At 48.6% G+C, this 14,564-nt stretch overlaps 1 protein-coding gene across 1 annotated transcript in view; it reads right to left on the reverse strand.

Moving 5' to 3' along the window:
• The window catches only part of PPFIBP2 (PPFIA binding protein 2), a 163,692-nt gene that overhangs the window by 134,358 nt on the left and 14,770 nt on the right, over positions 1 to 14,564 (reverse strand). The gene's annotated exons all lie outside the window — the stretch shown is intronic.

Raw genomic sequence — 14,564 nt, forward strand, 5'->3', positions numbered from 1 at the left:
AACGTCTATCTTTGGGATAATTGAGCAAGAAGCCATTTTTAGCATGAAAAAATAACAATAAAGATGGAGGATGGTGTACAAAGACAGTTGATGGCAGTGCCTACATTCTCTATCACATCCCGTATCAACCAAGATTAACATTCTTTTAAAAGGACAAATAAGAAAGAATGTCGGGTTTATAGCCTGACAGTCTTGAGTTAAAACCTGGGCTCTGCTGCAAGTCGATAGGGCCTTTAGGCAGATTACTTCTCTGAGCCTCAACTGTCTTATGTATAAAATCAGTATAAAACCGACACCATTGTTATGGGCAAAAGTAAACAAGAGACAGAGCTCAGAAAAATATAGGAGATTGAAGTCAAACATCTAATTTAGCTACCACTGAAACAATAGTAGAGGAATTTATTTTGAAAGACATAAGCCCACAAGGACATGGAGAATGTGATAAGAGACACAAGGGAGATGCCAGGGCAATAGCTATGCAGCAAGCAGGAAAGGGCAGTTGGTCCATGTGGGAGGGCTTCCAAAGCTCTGAAAGATTTCTTCAGTAATATGAAATTAAAGGAATATCTAATGCATCTAAACAGCTTTAGAAATTTATAAAGTTGAAGAATTTAATTCCATGATAAGAAAATGAGAACCAAGCAATGACAAAAGAACTCCGAGAAAACCAGAAAGTAAAAATAATCTTAGTCCTTGCAACAAAACACCGCATACATGCGGATTTAACAGAAGCGGCACTGACAGGATGTGGGGATGGAAAAGTGCTCCTGAGTGATGGGAACAAGGTTGGAGACAGCTGATTCATCTTCCAGGGTGGGAGTTCAGAAGTCACTAGATAATGACAACTGAAAAAAGAATAAAGTAGCAGAACAAGCATTTTTTCTAGTAACATGGATAAAAATACTGAGTCTGAAGTGGCTCCATCTCAGGAAGAGCAATAGGGGTGTGTAGATGGGGAGACGGCCACTTTAACAAATCGTATACGATTATTTGAGCCTTCACACTGTGCATATATATAGTAGTGATTAAAAAAAATCAGAAGAATTAAAAGAGATAATGTGTGTGGTGTGCCTGGCACAGAGTCGAGACTTGATTACTGGGTACTCATTTCTCCTTGTAGCTACTGTATATCAGGCAAGTGTCAGTAGCTGCCTGCTAAGAGTTTATCCAACACTCTCTCACTTAATCCCCACGTGCCACTTAGGAATTATTCTCCCCCTTTACAGACAGATAAAGCAAAGTGCTTGAGGATTCGCCCTGTTTTTCCTCCCTTCCTTAAACTTTTCCTTTGAGGCAGGAACCCACCTAGTAGAGGGCTTTGAGCACAGGAGGGTCTAACTTACCTTTCAAAAGGATTATTTGGCTGCTACTTGAACTGGGGGTAGGGGGGTGAAGGGGTGGGGGGGGTGCAGCAGTGAACACAAGAAAACCAGGCAAGAGATAAAGGTAGCTTGGGCCAGAATACTTGTGGTAGATGTTCTGATCCTTAATACATGTTGAGGACAAAGCTTGTAAGCTCTACTGATAGGCTGGGTGTGGGCAGGAGAAAGTGAAACCCCAGGCTTTTGCCCTGAGCTTCTGGGAGAGTGGGGAGAACTGTGGGAACAACAATGCTGGAGAGGGTGGGGTGGGAAGGGTGTGAAATTAGGAGGTTGGTTTTGGAAATATTCAGTTTAAGATGCCCAGGGACACCTAGAGAGAGATGCTGAGTACAGTAGCCATTTGGAAGTTCAAGATATTTGGAGAAATCTGGACTGGAGATATTCTGGGAACCGTTTGCATAAAGGCAGTATTTAAACAACCGCAGGAAGTAACTTAAAAAGTAGTGTGAGACCAAAAAAAAAAAAAAAAAAGAGGCTCCAGGACTCTTTGAAACACTCCAAATGTGCAGTCAGGGAGGAGAATCAATGAAAGGGACGGAGGAGGAACAGCCAGGAGAACTGAGACGGGGTGCACTATAAACCATGTGAAAAGTTTCCAGCGGAGGACAAAACCAGGGGTGCCACGTGTTGCTGAGTCAGCCCAGAGGCCATCTTCTCTCCAGAGACTCGCTGGGGGTGACCTTACCTGCTCCACAACCTTACCTGCCCCAGCCTTACCGCACGCACCCTGGACGGCAAGAGCCTGACTGACTGCCCTGCCCCTAGACAGCCTCTCCACTCGCCCTGCACTGAAGGCTCACTGACTCAACGCTCCTCAAACCTTCGTGTTTGTTAGAAGCACCTAGAGAGTTAATGGTGCAAGAGGCTCAGGTGATCCTGAGGCTGACCAAAGTTGATGCAATGCAAACACAGCTCCCAACCGGGCACTCAACTGCTTGTGGAGAGTTTCAGGGGCCCACCACCAGCCAGGGTAGAATTATGCTTCTTACCAAGTTGATTCAACCTACATCAGCTGCAACTCTACGTGTCCATCATAGTATAGTATAGTGAAGTCGCTCAGTTGTGTCCGACTCTTTGCGACCCCATGGACTGTAGCCTACCAGGCTTCTCCGTCCATGGGATTCTCCAGGCAAGAATACTGGAGTGGGTTACCGTTTCCTTCTCCAGGGGATCTTCCCAACCCAGGGACTGAACCCGGGTCTCCCACATTGGAGGCAGACGCTTTAACCTCTGAGCAACCAGGGAAGCCCATGTCCATCTTACACCATGGCAAACCTCAACCCCATCCCAACCAATGTCTTACTATCAGCAGGCAGATTCTAAGCATTAACTGTCTGAATCCAGGAGCTTTCCAGCTTTTATGCCCACGCTGGCTAACCTTCCATCTTCTCTTTGAGCCAGCTCTTCCAGAAAACCCTGTGTACAGTCAGGTCACTTGAGATGGCTGTTCTCTTGCTCTCTGTACATCCTCTGCCCAACCAGCGCCTGCTTCACCCTTATCTTAAGTACATGACTGACCTTCCTGCATACTTGCCCCAGGCCCCAGCTTATCAAAGGGATGGTGAGGGGCGTGTCCCTCTAGTGGTTTCCCGGTAACTAATGAGCCCACCTGACATCAATTCCCCCTATAATTAGTAATCTCTCTTTCTCCCGAGCAAAGACTGCCACCATGTCCTGCCTGCTGTCTGCTGTACAGGGTAGGGAGTTGCTCCAGGACCTTGCTTCAGACATGTAAGCCACTCCATTAAACTACGCATGTTTGTATCTCTGTTGACGACTCTGGGCTCGCTCTTCGGTCTTGAAGCTGGGCAAGAACAGGCCTTAGAGGCTTACAAAATGCACCATGTTTAACCTGCTCACCTAAATGTGATCACCCCATCTTTGATCTTGCAGGAAAAGGCTGAGAGCAGCTGTGCGCAGCCATCTCCCCAGAAGCCTTACATGTGACTGGGCCCCTGAGAGCATCCCCCCTCCTGGCCTGGGAAATCCCATGGACAGCTGAGCCTGGAGGACTATAGTCCATGGGGTTGCAAAGAGTCGGACACGACTTAGCAACTGAACAACAAACATTAAACAGAGGGAAACTAAAGCCTGGGAGTTGTGGGGGCTTGGAGGAGGAGTGGCAGCAGGTGGCCCACCCCTTCCCCCACACTGACACCCACCTCCCCCTTCTTGGCCTCACACTCAGCAGGCCCCAATACATAGGGTCTTCCCCAAACCGCCTCAGTCATGCCACCACAGTCTCCAAGCCACAAACTTGGGGGTCATCCCTAGCTTTCCTGCCCCTCACCCACATCCGGTTGGTCACCATGTCCAGTAAAGTCTCCTTCCTCACCCACTCTCTGGTCTGTCCTCTCATCCTCACCTGTCTGGCCTCAGGCCACATCATCTCCCATCAGAATGGCTGCACTGGCTTCCTGGCTGCTTTCCTTGCCTGCAGGAAAACCCATGCCCCACTCATCCTCCACACTGGGTCTTGCACAAATATAACCATAGTACCTCAGCTCTTGTACAATAATTCACCTGCTTCCTGTCACCCAGGAAACCATCCAGAGAGGAAGTTAAGGACCCAGGAGATAGTCAAGAGTGTGTGCTCTGTAGCCAGGCTTCCATTTGAAGCCACTTTTTTCCCATCACCCGCCAGACCTTGGACAAGTTCCTAACATGCTGAGCTTATTTCCCTATTATAAAATGTAGGTGGAAACATACATGTGGTAGGATTGTGGACATTCCATGAGACAATGCATGTGGAAGCCCTCTGCATATAGCTGAGTGAGAGTGTACAAGCACAGCAGTTAAAATTCCTTAGATACAACAGCCAAACTAGTTTTATCCCCACTGCTTTTACTCTAAGGCCTGCTCAGGATGCAATGTTTTTGGCCAAGATCCCCTTCCCACCTGCTCCATTCCCTCTCCTCTTTCAAGGCCCAATTCCAGCATCACTGATTCCAGGATCCTCTCCTTCCCCCAGATAGAAGTGACTGCCTAGGCTCGGTCCCTCTCTCCATGCCCATGCCAGACTCCCTCAGAGAACCCTCTAGAGCACTAGCCATGTGGGGTCCTTTGTCTGAGCAGCAGCTCCTAGTGGGCAGAGCTATGTCTCTGGGCCCAGAGGGGCCCAGCACCTGGCCCATAGCAGCCAGTCAGCTACACTTGTTGGATGGATGAAGAGAACCACACATCTGTCTGAGGAAGGCAGCTGGAGGCTGACCAGGAGAAAAATTCCTTTCTGTCTGTGTATCCGTGAAACAAGTTGTCTCCTTCCAAAATACAGCTGGACAGGGACAGGATAGACATTCCCATTCCAGAAGGGAGAAAATGGAAAAAATAAAGGTCACTAGTTTTGACTGGCGGAGAAAGCAATGGCAACTCACTCCAGTACTCTTGCCTGGAAAATCCCATGGATGGAGGAGTCTGGTAGGCTGCAGTCCATTGGGTCTCTAGGAGTCAGACACGACTGAGCAACTTCACTTTCACTTTTCACTTTCAGGCATTGGAGAAGGAAATGACAACCCACTCCAGTGTTCTTGCCTGGAGAATCCCAGGGATGGGGGAGCTTGGTGGGCTGCCGCCTATGGGATCACAAAGAGTAGAACATGACTGAAGCAACTTAGCAGCAGCAGCAGCAGTCTTGACTAGAAGCTGAGAGGCTACAGGGATGGCAGGCAAGTCTGCATACGGGACCCTGAGGCTGGCTGAGGTCCTGTCCAGCCTTGAGGTCTTTGTCCCCAAGGGGATGGGCCTGATGGTGCAGAAGAGCATCACACCTGGCTGCAGGACCATGCCAGGGCTCACAGACACCCACGCAGTATCAGGACCCAAGGACAAGGCCACGGCCATTATTTTTCCACCAGGACAGAGGAGCCAGACACAGAGAGACATCCTGTCAGGACACTCCAGGGGAGTTAGAGCAGGGTAGAGGGACCAGGATACTGAAAAAGCTACCATCAGAATTGGTGACTGCCTTTGAGTCTAATAAAAGCGAAGAGGCAGAGCCTTGATTTCCTTTGTCAATGAATAGAAGCTTAAACAGCCTAAGAAAAACTGCACAGGAGAAAATAAAAGAATGCCACTTAAGGTGAACAAGCACGTTTAACTTGTCCTTGTCTAATCATGGTATCAGTCACTCTAATAACAAGCATTTGTTTAAAGCTTTTGGCTTCAGAAATGTTTTTCACACACAAGGCTTCTCATTCCCACCTAAACATCCCAGATCAGACTTTTCGGATTAGTGAGACAGTTAAGCTGAGCCCAGTGGATGCCAAGATCCATCAGACTCACCGAAGGGTCCTAAACCTAGGTGCAGGCTGGAGGTGCCAGCTGACAGCAGTGGACGGATGCAACATTTCTTGCCTGGTGTCTTTTTCCTGCTGTACCAGGTTAGTGAGCTATGTGCACTGGGCATTCCCAGCCACTCCCTGTTGGGCGAGTTCCAAAAGATCCCTAAGAATATCTGCACTGGAGCCCAGCTCTGCTGAACCCACAGAAAGGAGTCCCTTTGCTTTCTGGCCCTTCCATTTAAAGCCCTGCCCAGCTCCTGTCACACGTCACTGCTCCTCCAGCAGCCTCCTTTGGCACGTCTGGACCCAGATGCTTCCACTTGGCATTTACCCAAAAAGCACTCACCCTTCTCACCAAACCACAGCCCTTTAAATAGGGTTGCATGATCCCAAACAGCTCTTCCACCAGTGTGCCATAGGGGTTCAGTCCCAAAGCTTAACACTATTCTCTGAAGAAAGGAATGGACAGCACCGGGGACTGAACCTCACCTCCAGACACCAGGGTCTGACTCCCCTTGGCTTAGCTGTTCCCCAGATGCAGGACTGGCATGCTTCTCTTCCTTGGAATGGCAGGCTTCTTCAGAGAAGCGCCGCCCCAAAGACAGGAGCATGAGACACCACAAGCCCCTCCCACAAGGAGGAGCCAGGGCCTGGCTGGGAAATGGGTGTGAGACACGCGAGGGTGTCAGGCTCACACCCAGACAGCACAGCAGACCGTCCGGGCTAAGGGGCGGGAGAGCCGACACTGGGTTTCCCTCAGTGCTTCGTTTTACCTGCCTGACTGTCCTCACTTCCCATGTTCTGCTCTTGACCTTCCGCCCCCAAGCTGGTCTTTTCCCCCAAGTCAAGGATTTATTATTGTGTAAAAGAGGTCACAACAATCTCAGGGATCAAGGCCATGGGCCTTAAAGTGAGCCTGCCAATGAATGGCTTGGGCAGATCTCAAAGGACAAAGGATACAGGTGCTCCATCAAGGAGAGGGATTGGGAAACCAGGTGATGAGGCAGGAATCTGAGCTTTTGGGAGGAGTGGGATGGGGAGCTCTGTCCAGGGGGCAGAGCATCACCAAGCCCCCTCATCAGTTTGCTCCTCAACACTGTGCTTATGACAAGTACATCCGTATCCTCACTACAGCCACCCAGAGAAGTCGGGATGGGAGGTTCTTCTCCTTCCTGCTGAGAGTCTCAGAAGAGCCTGTCTGAGGGTGTCCCCTTCAAGGCTAGGATGTGAAGGACCAGCCCAGATAACAAACATCTCCCCAACAGGAAGATGTAACTGAGACCGTGGTGAGCCCCACCGCTGGCCAGCCACCATCCATCAAATGATGGCAGTTCCCACCACGCTCGTGCAGTCTCCATCTAGCTGTAAAAGCCATCTGTCTGGAAGTTCACAGAGGGTTTCCTTCCTCCCTCTTACAGTGGCAACAGCCCGTGTAAATAGACTTTGTCATCATTATCTCATTTAATCTTCTTGGTAATAATATAGAATCCTGTGAGGGATGTAGTGCAGTTATCAGCCCCACGAACAAAAGAGGCACCTGAGATACAAAGATGTTAAAATAGTGCCAAGGCCACACAGCTGAAGCTCACCCACAAGGTCCTGTTTCTCACCTAAGTCCGCACCTGCTCTCCCAGCCACACTGCCCTATCCTAATTTGCTCAGTGCAGTAAAGAGCTGGAAGATGGCAAAGTTGGTGTCCATGTCCAAACGAAAAGAGCTCAAACCACCTACAGACATGAGACTAATCACTGCTCTGAGATTCTTCACGGGGACTCTGCCCGCTGCCCCCCTCCAACTCTGTTACAATTCAGTATCTTACCTGAGAAAAGACACACAGTTCTCATAAAAATGTACGACCCCCCCCAAAATCAACATATTATTTCTTTTGGATTATCTATTTAACGAATACTATTTCCCCCACTTTCATCAGTGAACATTGTGGTAGATGCTATGAGAGGGGAAAAAAAAAAAAGTGAATTTAAGACTCTGTGATTTATCTCCCCCAGACCACGAATCTTTCATCTCTCATCCATGTCAATTAGACTATGAAGGCTTCGTGTAGAATTTGGCCTCTATCTGGGATCTGTGAGCCAAAGCTAACAAATTTTGCCTTTTGCCAACTTAAGACTTCAGAAATTCATAAATTAATGGTCTAATTTTAAAGCAGCCATGGTATGCTTTTGTGAGAAGAAAAACATCATTTCCCTGAAATTCCCATCCTCTCTAAAATTAAGTTCAGATGGCAATTAACTGTGAAATGTCAATTCTCCGATGTCACTAGCTCAACAAGCAAGTTTGTATTAGTTTCAGACAAGTGGAACTGCAAAAATCAGCCATTTCCTGAGCATCTTATGGACAATGAGGTTCACCTTTTCATCCATTCACTCAAGCTGATCAACATCCCAGGGGAACCTCCTGGGTGCCTGGCACCATGGAGAACCTGGGGATTTCCAGGGAGAAAGACAGACAGACAGACACACACACACACACACACACACACACACACAAAGCAACAACACAGCAGGAGGTGTGCTCCTGCGAGAGGGAAGTTCAGCAGACTCAGAGCAGGGCAGCAGCAGGAGGAAGGACCAGTGCAGTGTGGGAAATCCTAGAAGGCTTCATGGAGGAAGTGAGATTTCTCCAAGTGGACTGCAGGCACTGGTGCAAATACATTGCAAGACTAAAAAGCATACCCTCAAGGTATGGGGAGGGGTGGGTATACAGAGAGCTCCGTGTGGCCAGAGAACAACTGGGAAAGAGTGGCAGCTAGTGAACCCAGGACTAGCCTGTGAAGGGCCTCTCACAGGATCTCACCCTTAGAACTTGGCCTTTATCCATCAGACACGGGGAACCACTGACAGGAGCTACCTAGAAGCTGCCTGTTCTTCTCCAGCAATAACGCAGAAGCAAACAAGGAAAGGAGTACACCAAGACTGTATATTGCAATCCTGCTTATTTAACTCATATGCAGAGTACATCATGCAAAATGCCAGGCTGGACGAAGCACAAGCAGGAATCAAGAATGCTGGGAGAAATATCAATAACCTCAGATATGCAGATGATACCACCCTAAATGGCAGAAAGCGAAGAGGAACTAAAGAGCCTCTTGATGAAAGTGAAAAAGCTAGCTTAAAACTCAGCATTAAAAAAACGAAGATCATGGCATATGGTCCCATCACTTCATGGCAAATAGATGGGGAAACAATTGAAACAGTGGCAGATTTTATTTTCTTGGGCTCCAAAATCACTGCAGATGGTAACTGCAGCCGTGAAATTAAAAGACACTTGCTCCTTGGGAGAAAAGCTATGACAAACCTAGACAGTGTATTAAAAAGCAGAGACAATCATTTGCTGACAAAGCTGAGTGTAGTCAAAGCTATGGTTTTTCCAGTAGTCATGTACGGCTGTAAGAGTTGGACCATAAAGCAGACTTAGCACTGAAGAACTGATGCTTTCGAATTATGGTGCTGGAAAAGACTCTTGAAAGTCCCTTGGGCAGCAAGGAGATCATCAAAGCAGTCAATCCTAAAGGAAATCAACCCTGTATATTCACTGGAAGGACTGACGCTGAAGCTGAAGCTCCAGTACTTTGACCACCTGATGCAAAGGGCCAACTCACTGGAAAAGACCCTAATGCTGGGAAAGATTGAGGGCAGGAGGAGAAGCAAATGACAGAGGATGAGATGGTTGGATGGCATTACCGCCTTAATGGATATGAACTTGAGCAAGCCCCAGGAGATAGTGAAGGGCAGGGAAGCCTGGTGTGCTGCAGTCCATGGGGTCACAAAGTCCCGGGAGCCAGTGTGAGGAATCCCGCCCAAGGCAATGGTCATGAGGAAGGAAGCCAGACAAAACGCAAAGGCGTGATCTAGCTTCAGGGGTTCCCCCTGAGTTTTCCTGAATATCTACCCCCCAAAAACCAGAGTCTGCCTGCACACCACCACTACTCTCTGGGAAGAGTAAACTCGGGGCTGTAGTTAACAGTCTCCTGCAAAAGGAGTGTCTCAGCTCAAATCCCTCTGATGGCTCTCTAACTTGCCTGACAGTTAGAGACTTTTACAATTTGTGGATTGTTTACAGCCCCTCAACCACAAGAGGCACAAAGCTTAAAGCATCTTAAGATACAGAGCCTTTTCTAAGAGCTAAAAATCGTATTGGTGATGGGTTTTCACTGTTGACTCAATGACTGGTGCCAGGCCTCCATATTCTTTATCTTTTAGACATCTGAAGGATATTAATCAATGTAATAGGGATATAGAAATAGGAATGTAGTAGTTCTGATGTTAGCAACACTAGACTTTTGAGTTAGTTACTTTTCTTTGTTATAAATCACTGTACTCCTTTTACTTGTTACAAATTGTTGTATCTTTGCTACGTAAGAATGTAACTTTATTTAGTGCTTTCTGAGAGTGGCACCAGACTTTGGGTAGAACAACACAAATAAGTCTTCTGGCTGACAAACCCTTATCAGAAAAGGGCTGTAAAATGTTAATTGGCCCTCTGGCTAGAAGATGATGTAAATCACCTAAGACCTGTGTACACAATTAGGTATGCAGAGAGAAAGCCTGGTTTTGATGAGTCAGAGCTGCTGATGCTGCATAATTTTGTATTACCCATTGATCTCTATGTACAATCAAAAAGGTATAAAAGGCCTTTCTAGACAATAGAGGCCGGGCCAGTCACTGGACTGGTTTCCCCGTGTCTCCTCTTTACTCTATTTTCTGGCTAAATCCCCATCTGGGGCGTGGAGGCTCGCCATGTCTACTTACTTGCCCTGGCTTCTAAGATCCACACGAGAGGGAGCCCAAGGTGGGGCACCCCCAACTATTCAAGAGGACGCCAGTGGCCTAACGTAGATGGTGCAAGCTCCTTGTCTGGAACTTTATTGGCTTTCCACGTAAACCAAGTTATTCAGCCTCTTTTCTCCACTAAATTTTCCTACTATACCACTTCTTCCTAATCTAATCATATATTTCTAATTAAATAAATAAATAAGTTTTTCCTCACCCATGCCGTCCCTGCTTCGAATTACCCTGGATCCACCAGGGCTGGACCCCAGCAACAAAGAGTCGGACACGACTGAGTGACTGAACAACAGCAACGAAAGCAAGGACCTGGGGGAAGGATCCTTCTCAGAGAAGCTCTCAGGGCTCCATGAAAGCCTCCACCTGGAGTAAACCAGCCTATGGTAGCCTGTTCCCCCTTCCCCACCTCAGGAATCCTCCAACACTCTCCCCAACTTCTCTGACTCGCCTTCCCCTCTCACCACACCCTCATTCTGGACAGTGAGGATGGAGGCCTCTTACTGCGGGCCGTTTGCAGTCAGCAGACAGGACCATCCCCTAAATCTCTGCCTGCCTCTCTCCTCCCACACCCCCAGCTGCACCAAACCTGCTCCACTGTTCACTCTGCCTCCCAGACATGAGGAGGTGGGGCAGTCAGGACAAGTCATGGTCAGAAAGGCAGAGTGAGCTGGAGAGCAGGTGTCTCCCTTTCCTCCTGCTCAATGACATGAAACCACGCATATAGCTCCATCAGACACTCTTGCACCCGATCTTTAACCTCAAACTTCCTTCCTCTCAGACTCCTCTTGAGCAAATGCCCATGCATCTTTAGAAACGGGATCCCTCAAGTCCCTTTCCACCTCAAACCTCCCCTAATCTGTCACCCCTGAGGCCCAACCTCTTAATTATTCCCTCTCTGGGCTGAATCCTCATCTCTACCCTGCTTCTGTTCTTTCCTCCTAAACCCTACAGACATCAAAGCCTCTGCCACCCTAAAACACTTCCTTGGGCCCGCATCCCACAGCTACCATTTCATCCTCCTCCTCTGCTTCACTGCCAAAGAGCTCACCTTCCACTCCCTCCTTGATGAGATTTCCACTTTCACGCCTGAGGGGCTCTCTCATCAGAGCTTTTTCAGTTCTTATTTCCCTGAGGGGCAGCACGTGCAGGGTGAGGTTAAAGCACAAGCTGGAGAACCAGACTGCCTGGGTCAGAATACCGGCTCCCTACCCTCATGGCTATGCACAAGTCCTAGGCTAGGACGCCTGCTCTCTGGGCCTCCGCTTCCTCATACAGATGAGAATAATAAAAGTACTTTCTCAAAGGTGGTTGTGAAGGTTAAATGAGACCAGTGATCAGTCAGCATCAGCTGGGTTCGCCTTCCTCAGCAAATCCCAGGGACGCTCCTCCTCTGGCATTTGGGGACAAGTGTTCTTGGGGTCCTTCCTTCACTGAATGCCCTGCACTTCAGCTACTCTCACTGCCCGGGTGAGAGGGCTGATTCTTGTTTCTTTCTATGGCTTCCCCCTGGACAGACCATATTCCATCTCCGTGGTTATAACTCATATAACACTAGAATGTTCCTATAAGCTCCAGACTCAAATACCCAAAGACTCACCAGCTTTCTGGCTACATCTTAGCAGCCCCTGAGATTCAGCGTGATCAGAAACGCTCAACATGATCCTGCCCCTATTTGAGAGCTCCAAGCCTCCTGGACTGCATACCCTGAACTTCTTGGGGGTTCTCCTCTCCGCCTCCTGGGCCTTGCTCTCTAAAGGGTGTGCTTCTCCATCTCAAACTTTCCAATCCAGCTGGCCCAGCTGGGGTTCAGGTGTTCAGAACTAGACACTGAAGGGATTCCTCTCACCTGAGCAGTACATGGCCTCTTCCATGGCAGTCCAAGCTCAGAAGTCTGGCATCCAAGCCTGATCCCAAATTATCCTAGACATAGGACAGTAATAATAATGGCTGCCATTTGTTGAGCACTCACCCTGCTTTGACTTAAGCAAGTGTATGTTATTTCTTATCTCAATAGTCAGAACTGTTACGATCCAATTTTTATAGACAAGGAAACTGAAGCTTGGAGACACTAACCACCATGGTAGAATCACACAACCAGGGAGTAGATGAGATGGGCTGTGAACCCAGGCAGTCTGGTCCCAGGGTCATTTTCCTTTTTATTTTTGGCCGTGACCTGTGGCATGCAGGATCTCAGTTCCCCAGCCAGGGATTGAACCCGCACCCCCTGCAGTGGAAGCACAGAGTCCTATCACTGGACTGCCAGAGTTCCCGCCAAGGTCATGCTCTTAATCATTCTGCAGCACTTCCTCTCCAGCCTGGTCACTTCCAACCACATCTTTCTGAATTCCTGTTACTCCAGCCCCAGGAGAGCACTCTCATTTTGCCATGCCCTTTCATGTTCCCTCAAGCTAAAGGTCCTTTCTCCCGTCTGTCCAACAGGACTAATTTTATAAGGTCCAGATGATTCTCCTTCCTCTAAGATAGCATTCCCACCACTACCTGTGCAAGAGAACTTCTGCTGAGACCCAGGGCACATGCTCACACCTTCATTCAGTTTCCATTTCGTGTTGCCATGGGGACAGCCAGTGGGAGGACCGTGCCAGTCTATCTTTCCTGATCATTTTCGCTGAGGGCAACTGAGCATCTGGTTGGTGGGAATGCGAGAGGGAACTGAGCCATGCAGCCCAGCCTTATCCTTCCCTCTGTTTCTGGGGCTGCCTTGCCAGAGGGAAGTGGTCCACATGCTGCGGAGCTACTAAGCCCGTGTGCCACAACTACTGAAACCCATGTGCCCTAGAGCCTGCACTTCGCAATGAAGAGTCGCTCCCACACTGCCACCACACACCAACAAAGACCCAGCACAGCCAAAAATTAACAGATGAATAAACTTACATTAAAAAACAAAAGGATACACTGAGTACTATTAGCCACATTCTCTAAACACCTTTATTAGCCCTGGAACTGATATCTTGGTCTCCACTTGTCTGACTCTTGGTCTTATTTTTCAATTAATGCCAAACTCAGAGGGCATTTAAGTGGTACACTTACCACACACCCCTCCCCCCTGACAACCAGGGTCACTTTCAGTGAAGGATGAAGCAACAGTACCAACAGAAGCACTGGTCAGGGTTGGTCTGCGGCACAGATACACCATCTCTGGGGGTACGAGCAGTGATCACTACAAGGCAGCCTCATGGCAGCCTGGGGTGACATGCCCCCATCCACAGGGTGCCTTCTCTCTGGGAGCCTGGCTCCCCAGCCACCTGGGGATGACCTTATAATTCACTTTCCCAGCTGTGGTCATGCCAGGAAGGTGGGAAAACAGGCATTCGTAGTGGCCGCTGGATGACATCGGCCAAAGCAAATAAGTCTGTTGGTGTCTGGTTTATAGCCCAGGCCTGTCAGTCTGGTCAGCATGAATCAGACCCCAGGCCACAAGGAGCCTCCGATGGATGGAAGATGAGGGTGTCTGACCCAGCCCACGGACCTGCACATCATCCTCACCTCTGTCCTCTCCCCGGTCCGCACCCACCTGTCCCTGGGGCAGACAGAACTCTATCTCACTGACAGGAGCCTCTGGGAGGGGGGCGGGGTTCCTCAGCCCAGCACACACCCTTCAAAGGCAGCTACCCTCTCGGTTCCTCTCATGGCAGAGAAAATGGACACACACTCACACACGTGCACCCAACTTTAGGCCCCAGGAAGAACAAATGGACCTCAAGTCATTTCACCATCTGGACCTGATAGTGGACAGATTCAGACATGCTGCAATGCAGCCCCAGCCTGAACACTTTCAAAAGCCTTATCTCAAAGATCATCCCATAAAAACAGAACCAGTGAGAAGTGAGTGTTCAAGCTGGGTTTGGGGTAGGCAGATTCATTAAACTATTCCTTCCACTTGTATGTATGTTTGAGGCTTTTTTAAAAATAACACAAGTTTGCTTATTTCTTTAACCCACCACTTAGGGATCTAGACTTTTCCAGAGAGTGACACCAGATTCGGAGCCAACAGAACTGAGATATGAACCTAAGTTCCTGACAATGCAGACGGTGTTCCTTCTGCAGGGCCGTTCAGCCTCCCTGAAAGTCCTCACATC

Source organism: Ovis aries, chromosome 15 (genome assembly GCF_016772045.2).
Source record: "Ovis aries strain OAR_USU_Benz2616 breed Rambouillet chromosome 15, ARS-UI_Ramb_v3.0, whole genome shotgun sequence".
Lineage (NCBI taxonomy): Eukaryota > Metazoa > Chordata > Mammalia > Artiodactyla > Bovidae > Ovis > Ovis aries.